Source organism: Sylvia atricapilla, chromosome 25 (genome assembly GCF_009819655.1).
Source record: "Sylvia atricapilla isolate bSylAtr1 chromosome 25, bSylAtr1.pri, whole genome shotgun sequence".
NCBI lineage: Eukaryota > Metazoa > Chordata > Aves > Passeriformes > Sylviidae > Sylvia > Sylvia atricapilla.
The window spans coordinates 3,737,763-3,745,568 of NC_089164.1; the positions used below are offsets into that span (position 1 = coordinate 3,737,763).

Sequence of the window (7,806 nt, forward strand, 5' to 3'; positions counted from 1 at the left end):
CCTGCTTCCCTGAGCAGTCACAGAACACCCAGCAGAGCAAGGCTGCTGGAATGGTGTCAGCTCCAGGGCACCAGGGGATCAACCTGTGTTCAGAGCAGTTACAAACTCATCCTCTCATCCTACACACACAATTCTGCCCAGATGCTTCCCCTCCAAAGAGCCACTGCCTCTTTGGTTTATTGGGGGTTTTTTTTCCCCCCCTGCATATTTCATTCCTAGGGTTTGATCAGTGTTGCCCCCCTCACTGCCAGCAGCAAACACAGCCTGGGAATTCAAGGCCACTCCCCACACTGACAGACTGAGAGTCCCAAGAAGCTGCACAAGTTAATTTGAATATGGATCTGCAGGAAATTTTCCAGCCTGTGCTGAAACTGGAGTATCTGCAGATCTACAGCTTGTCAATACAGTCACTTGATAGTGCAGGCACAGCTGCTCGCTGTGATAACACCTTTGGACTGCAGAACCTTCTTCCCTATGGTGATCAGGCAGGTTCAGCCAATCATTCCAAAGTCCATCCCAAGGGATATGTGCCAAGAGCCCTCTCTGTATCAGAGCTCAGAGCACAGAGTCCCTAGGACTAAAGAAAAGTATTGAGAAGGTATTTCACCTCACTAATACATAAAGTGATTCTCAACTTCCCCTCCCTCTTCTGCAGCTGCTGACTTATTTTGGCTTGGTTTAGCCACGTTGTTTGTTTCCAGTACTCTCTAATTTTCTTTTTAAGTAATGTTTGGTTTTGCTGTACAGACCACAAGTAAGGGAAAACTGCAACATTTCCAGAATTTTCTGATCTCTCTTCCCCACTGGGAACTGGACTCAGTGATGTCATGTTCTTGGCTGCCTCCCTGTTGCAGCTCATGGCATGCAGCACTGGGCACAACCCTGCTGTGACTGCAGCTTCTTGATAGGATGGTGTTGATGTTTGCCTGCTGCAGCTGCACACATGGTCCACGATGATAAGATGAGGTTTCTCTTGGCTCCTATCTGTCTGGGTCATGTAGAAGCCCTTTGCTTCACTCCTCTCTTAGGCAGGGACAGGGAGCACAGAACTGTTGTGACATGTCCTCAATTCCCTGGAAATTCAGTGTTTTCTTATCCAGCACTCTTTTCTGAAGAGCTGGGTTTAGGGGATATGCAGCAATGTTCTGCTCTGTCCTGAAAAACACAGCTTGATGAGATTTAGGCTTCATCCTTTTCTCTTGCTAAGGAACAACCTCCATTTTCCTTGAATGGCAGAACGGAGTTCTAGCTGCCTCTGTCAAACTGCAGCTGGAATACTGTCCTTTTCAATCTGACCTGGCTGCCATGTGCATAATCTTGAACAGAGGTTGGAGAGAAGCTCTCTGCAGCTGCCATTAACATCTCAGAGAGCTGCAGATGTTTAGAGCTGCCTGTACCAGGGTAAAATGAGGCTTGGTGCTTTTTGCAGTGGAGGGTCACTGTCCAGGTGAGTGAGTGTGAGTGCACAGGGAGATGTTTCAGGGCTGCCCTCCTCACTGTATGCAACCCTGGACACAGAGAGGCATAAAAGTCTTAAAAATTCAGTCTTGTAGAGAAATTTGAGTACAGCTGTGGAGACCTTTAAAGTAGAAAGTCATCTCTAAAGTCAAAGTCATCTGTTAAGGCAAAGAACCCATTCAGACAGAACTTGAACCATTGTAAATGGGAATGCAGGGGATTTCTTTGTCATCCTGCCCTCCTTCAAAAGGGGAGAGGTAGACCTGAGGTTTTCTATCTCAGTAATGATGGCTGAGGGAGAAAACATCTTCTTGATAAAGGAATGTACTGAGCAGTCTCCTGGAAGTTGAAAAAGGACTTAGATAATTTTAAAGAATAATTTAAAATGCCCTTTGGGAATTGTCTGTCTGAGCAGAGGACAAGCATGAAGAGGCACTGGGGACGTGTGATACAAATAGGTGTGAGAGGAACAATTGTGAGCATAACTGAGTAGAGTACATAGATTTTGCAAACATCTCACTTGTTTTAGGGACAGCACATAAAGGCTCTTCAGTACACACCCAGTTTCAGGGACTGGGTTTCTGGGTTTCTCAGTAGGTTTACACTTACCCTGAATGCTCTGAAATTGCAAGAGCAATCCCAACAGCTGCTGAGTGGGCTCCATGCTCTGCTTTCATTCATTCACCCACCAACCCCATACAGTGACTGAACACTGTGCAAAAGGATTACCCAATACCCCAACAAATGCGGGGAGCAGGTGCTCTGTAAGCCCAGGAAGCCTGGAGGTGTATGTTTATTTGGTTTTTGTGTTATGTATTATCCAAGAACTCAAAACAGACAGTAGAAAATGTAGCAGGTTGATAGTGGAAAGAGTATCTGTAGAGACCAACCATCCCAGTGCTCCTATGGCATCCGAGGACGTGTTTCAATGAACAGCAACAAGCTACCAGAAGAGAGAGCTGGGGGGAAATTCTATTGACATTTCCTGAAAGGAGTTTGGAAAACATCTGCTTGACAGAGCCAGTGACTCAGGCCAAGGCTGGAATCCTTCAAAATCAGCACCAGAACAGAGAAGGGGGTGTGTGACCCTGACAGACACTGTGAGTCAAAGCAGGAATTACCTCATGCAGAGGTGCAGGCCGTGCCTGGTGGATGACTCACACTGACACATAATTCATGGACATTCCTTTCATTACAAGTATAGTTTGCATATTTTAAAACAGAAAACCAACTGATAAAAATCCCTCAGTCCCTCATTAATCCCTCATTAAATGGTCCAAAATTTCATAAATCAGGCCGGCCAAAAAATGATTGCTGTTTGTATTGAGTTTGTATAATAAGAATTTACAGGGATATATGGATGGATTTTTTGTGCCTGTCTCAGATAACATACAGATGTCTAACTTGGAATACTATTTATTTGCTAGTCCTACATCCATTTCTGACTTCCAAGCATCTTTTTTTTAATTTAGGAAATAAAGCTTTCAGAGACAGTATTTCTCTGTAAGTTTATTTTGACAGTTAATTACGTCTGTGAAGCTACAACTTTATGGGGCATATTTGTTAGGTACTTACACATGTAAGTGGGAAAGAAAAAGCAGATGAAGGAATGATTATTTTCTTAAGACATGCCACAAAATTAGATGATTTTTTTTAAGAGAGATAATAGTAGCTGTGTTTTTGGATACCACCTAGAAACCTTTCAGTTCACAATTTTGGAAATTTCCACAGCCTCCTAGAAAACGACTTATTTTATCCTGTAGGAAAAAAGACAGATCATCTGTTTTTATATTTAACATTTTCACATTCTAGGTAGCAGACTAAACAAATAATGTTCGTTTTAAGTATGTGATAATGGGAAAGAAGAAAAACATTGAAAATTACAAACACGTCTGAGAACTCTAGCGAGATTCTGTAGAAAGGATGGTAATACCTTTTCATATTCCCATGTCTTGCTGTTGCCTGAGCAACCAGGGAAAGCGTTCCTAATCCTCTGCATTTTTCCTGTATCATGGGTCAGCAGAGTGTTGGCTGGAAACGTGATCATGGCTGTTTTTCTTTTCACAGCTGAGAGAAACAAGACATGAAAGACTGAATGAAGACCAGAATAGCCAATATTAATTTGCTTTGCCCCCAAAAGGATGGACACTCGCTGCATTAATTGTACATGATAATTCTAATCATAGAATCATTCAGGTTGGAAAAGGCCATTAAGATCATCAAGTCCAAATCTACACTGAAAATGTCACCATGTGAATGTGATTTAGGGGATGTTTTGCCTGATTTCTCCCTACAAGGCCATTTTTTGAGCACATGAGCTTACACAGCTTTAATGTGATGTTCAGCTGGTGCTGGCTCACAGCTGATTCAGTCAGCTCTCCTTTTTTGTTGGAATGCACTCCACTAAATGATACTGAAGGGTTAGTATATCTACAACCCTCATTGATTTCCTGTTACATGAAAGTGAGTTAACTTCTTTAAGCCAAGTTTGGCTGGAAAAATAAAAATTCTCCTGCCATAAACCATCATTTCAGATCTGCCATCAAAAAAATACCCAGTTTTAAAATTAGAGGACATTGAGATTAAAATAATAAGGACCACTGAGAAGGTAGTGCTAGGTGCTTGTGTAACCTCTCTGATGCTAGTGAGGCTGAAGAGGGTTATAAATATATATATAAAATTCCAGTGAAAATACATGGAAATGAGGGTTATCACTTTTGAGATATCTGTTTTTAACCTTTCATGCACAAGGGACCTGATTAGCAATTGCTCCAATTTCAGTAATTCTGAAGAGAACAGCAGCAGAACAAAGAGAGATATAAACATAGCTCAGTTTTGAGGCTTAATAAATCAACAAAGAAAAAGGTCAGCTCTCAATTCTAAATTATAGTTCTCTTTCCTTTTGAAGTATGTCTTATATGCTTGAATAAACATAGAGGGAATTCTAATATGAATGAAGGTGCCCAACTCTGAGGTGTCTTGGCTGCTGCTTTCTTTTGAAGCAACATCACTCATTTTGCACTTGCACCCTTTAAAAACTGGGACAGCAAAGAAATTGAATTAAGCTGTGCCTCTAGGATCTGAGAGAAGTTCAGAATGTTTTTTTCAAATAACATGTTAGTTCCACAGCTTTGATATAAAACTAAATGATGAATAAATTGTTTTGATGTTTTAAGACACGGCCCTCAGTCATCAGAGATGTCTGGACATTTCTGTGCATTCCACTGTTCTTAACAGGGAACTTAATATGATTATAATAAGCTAATTCAGTCCAAATTTAGGAGCATGAAGTTTCAGAGCTGAGGTCAAAAATGAAAGAGTTTGCAAAAGTTGGTCATATTTAAAAAAAAAAAAAAGTTTAAAAAAATTTCAAATAAAACCCAGTTAAAATTCCTGCATAAAGAAGGAAAATCACAGAATGGGTGGGGTCAGAAGGGACTTAACATCTATTTGCAGTCCCCTGCTGTGGGACACCTTTCACTAGAGCAGGTTACTCAGAGCTCCATCCAACCTGGCCTTGAACAATTCCAGGAATGTGGCAGCCACAGCTTCCCTGGACGACCTGTTCCAGTGCCTCACCAGCCATCACTGAGAATTTTTTTTCCAATTACCTAATCTAAACCTCCTCTTTTAGTTTGAAACCATTCCTCCTTGGCCTGTGCCTATATCCTGTTGTAAAAAGTCTCTCTTCATCCTTACTGCAGGCTCCTTTCAGGTACTGAAGGGCTGCAATTAGGTCACCCCAAAGCTTCTCTTTTCCAGGCTGAACAAACCCAGTTCTCTCAGCCTTTGAAGTCACTCATCAGTTCTTGAAATTATTTTATTTACTGTTTAACCAGGAAGCAAATGCAGCAATAAATTGTTTTAGGCTTTGTTTTATCCTTCATGGCTAGGACCATACCGTTACACAGCTGTTCTTTTGAGGGTGAGATCCTTTGTATATCAGTGAGAGTATGGGGACTTTACTTCTAAATCCTTGATACGTTATTTTTCATGCAAGACAAGAATATTTATTTTCAAGGTTTGATATGTAAATAATAGATCTGTAAAAAAATAAACACCATATATGCACAGTATAGCCTTCAATGGTGATTTGTAAAGACTGTTTAGCAGTAAGCAACATGTTTCCCTTTGCTTTTAAAGCTGCAACAAGCTCTGGTCCAACCTGAGTACTTTGCAAAACAGACTGTCACAGACTGTCTGCTCTCAGATTCTGCGGTTAACATACGTTAAGAGACAAAAGATCTCCAGTTGGACTGTAAATGAGGGAAAACAGCATTCACTGCTTCCTTCTAAAACAGTTAATTCTATAAATTCAGATGGTGATATTATGCAATACTCTGCGCAGAGTGGGAGGTGGAACACACATATGCTCAACTATGTGGCATGCTCTATAAAAAGTAAGAGTGGGAGCCTCTGCAATTCCTATCTCAATTCTTATTTCATTTGCTAACTTAACTTCTTCCTTGTTCAATCCCCTCAGTCACTCTCTCACTGTCCCTCCAGCCTGTCACTCCCCTGCATGTGAAGAGGCCATCTGGACCTGAAATATAAGTCTACAAAATAAATACAGGCTCCTGCTATTTATTTACATCGTTTGTTTGATGTTGCTTGTTTAGACTAACTGTAGCAGTCAAAGGTTCTCTGGGAGCGTAGCGGGGTTGGACTCTGGCACTTGGCAATGCTCCAGGATGTTTCATGGGACCCTACGCCCCCTTAAAAAAAAAAAAAAAAAGAAAAAAAAAAAAAAAAAAAAAAGAAAAAAAAGAGAAAAAGTGGGCTGCAAAACGAAGACACCCTAAATGATCCTGGGACCAAAATCCCACCTCATTTCCCGTGGCCTGACGGCTCCCGTCTGTGAGGTACCGGCCTGGGATGGGCCCGCACGGCCGTACCCGAGCTCCCACACCCCAACCCCGCGGATGATCGGGGGGGCAGGCGAGGCGCAGGGCTAACCCGGCCCCGGCAGCCCGCGGCTCCCCGGAGCTGCCCCGTCGGCCACGGGCAGCGGCGCTCCCCCCGAAGCCCTGAGGGCAGCGCGGAGGGACCCCCCGCCCGCCCGCCACCAGCAGCCCCGGGGGCCTCCCGCTCGGCGCGGCCCGGCTGTGGGAAGGCACCGCGGAGGGGCGGGCGGTGCCTGCCCGCGGGGGGAGCGGAGCGCCGAGCCCCCTCCCCCGCCTGGCCGCTGGCTGCCGCCTCTCCCCGCCGCTCGGCCGGCCCGCGCCGCCGCCTCCATCTTGAGCGTGTGTCCCCTGCTCCCCCCCCGCCTCCACAGCACCGAGAGCGTCGGGGGCGCTGGAGCCCCGGGGGGGAGCGGGGGGGAGGTGAGGGTGGCGGGGGGCGAAGCGGCACCGGGGCCGGAGCGGCAGCGGCGGGAGCAGCGGCGGGAGCGGCGGCGGCGGCGGCAATGAGGAGGCGGCGCTGAGGAGGCGGCGGTAGCCGGAGCGGACGGAGCCGACATCTTGTGCCCTCCCCTCCCGCCGCCGGCTGGGTGAGCCCGTCCGCCCCAGGGGGGAGGGGAGGGGGAGGCGGAGAAAATTGGAAAAAAAAAAAAAGAAAAAAAAAAGGAAAAGAAAAAAAAAAAGAAAAACAAAAACAAAAATTCCCCCCAAAAAGAGGCGGCGGCAACGGTGGAGAAGCCGCGGCGGTGGCACGCTGAGCCGGCCAGGTAAAGCTCTGCGCGGGAGGCCGCGACACCCTTCCTTCAGGGGGTCTCTCCTCCCTCACACACCCCCGCGCCGGGGTCGCGGGAAGGTGACCGGGCGGGCGGGAAGGAGCTGCGGGAGGCGGATATGCCGCAGCCTGCGGGCCTCCCCCGCGTACTCTCTCCGTGTCCGTGCGGCGAGAGCGGCCCACGATCCCTCGCCGAGGAGGGGGCAGCGGCGGCGAACGCCCGGGGACGGGGAACGGGCAGCGCCGTGTCAACCGGGCCCCCCCATCGCCGCCATCTTGGACCCCCCTTCTTCGCGGCGCGGCGGGGGTGCCGCCCACCTTCTCCCACGCGATTGGCCCAGGCGGGGTCGAGCGCGCCCGCCTTTAGCCTCGCAAAGTCTCGCGCTGCTATTGGTGTTGGCGCTGTGATGGACGGTGGCGGCAGCCAATGGTATTGCAGCCCTCCTCCGCCCGCGCTGCCCGCCCCCGCCCGCTCCCCTCCCCTGGAGAGTGGCAGTTCCGAGGGGAGCGGGGCAGCGCTCTGGGCGCGGGTCGGGGCTCGGGCTTGCCGGGGTTTGTCGGCGGGATGGCTTCATTTTTATCCGAGACCTTGCTGTGCCTTGGCCCAGATTGCTGGCTTCTACTGGAGTTCCCCGCGGAAAGCTCTCGGTGCGCGGGATAGCTCCTGAGAGGAGC

General features: G+C 47.3%; 1 long non-coding RNA gene across 1 annotated transcript; it reads right to left on the reverse strand.

Annotated features, from left to right (window-relative positions):
• Positions 1–2,954: 2,954 nt before the first annotated feature.
• LOC136371646 (uncharacterized) lies at positions 2,955–7,500 on the reverse strand. The gene is made up of 3 exons (XR_010745382.1): positions 7,450–7,500; positions 6,051–6,173; positions 2,955–3,525 (listed from the first exon to the last, which is right to left on the reverse strand). It is a non-coding gene; the product is annotated as an uncharacterized lncRNA (long non-coding RNA).
• Positions 7,501–7,806: the final 306 nt, after the last annotated feature.